Source organism: Physeter macrocephalus, chromosome 21 (genome assembly GCF_002837175.3).
Source record: "Physeter macrocephalus isolate SW-GA chromosome 21, ASM283717v5, whole genome shotgun sequence".
Lineage (NCBI taxonomy): Eukaryota > Metazoa > Chordata > Mammalia > Artiodactyla > Physeteridae > Physeter > Physeter macrocephalus.
In genome coordinates, this window is record NC_041234.1 from 110466823 (window position 1) to 110467098 (window position 276).

Consider the following 276-nt stretch of genomic DNA (forward strand, 5'->3'; position numbering starts at 1 on the left):
CCGCGGCACGTGGGATCCTCCCGGACCGGGGCTCGAACCCGCGTCCCCTGCATCGGCAGGCGGACTCTCAACCACTGCGCCACGAGGGAAGCCCGGAATTGGCTTTTATTACCATACGAAACCACATTAAATTTGATGGAGCCATAGTTTGTTTGCACAAAAGTGATCTATGAATGATTGTAGTTGTGTACAGAATCCTGTAGCACCAAACTAAACTTACTTATAAAACGTCATCCTCTTCACTTAAAAAAAAAAAGAACTTAGGCTCCTTTTCTT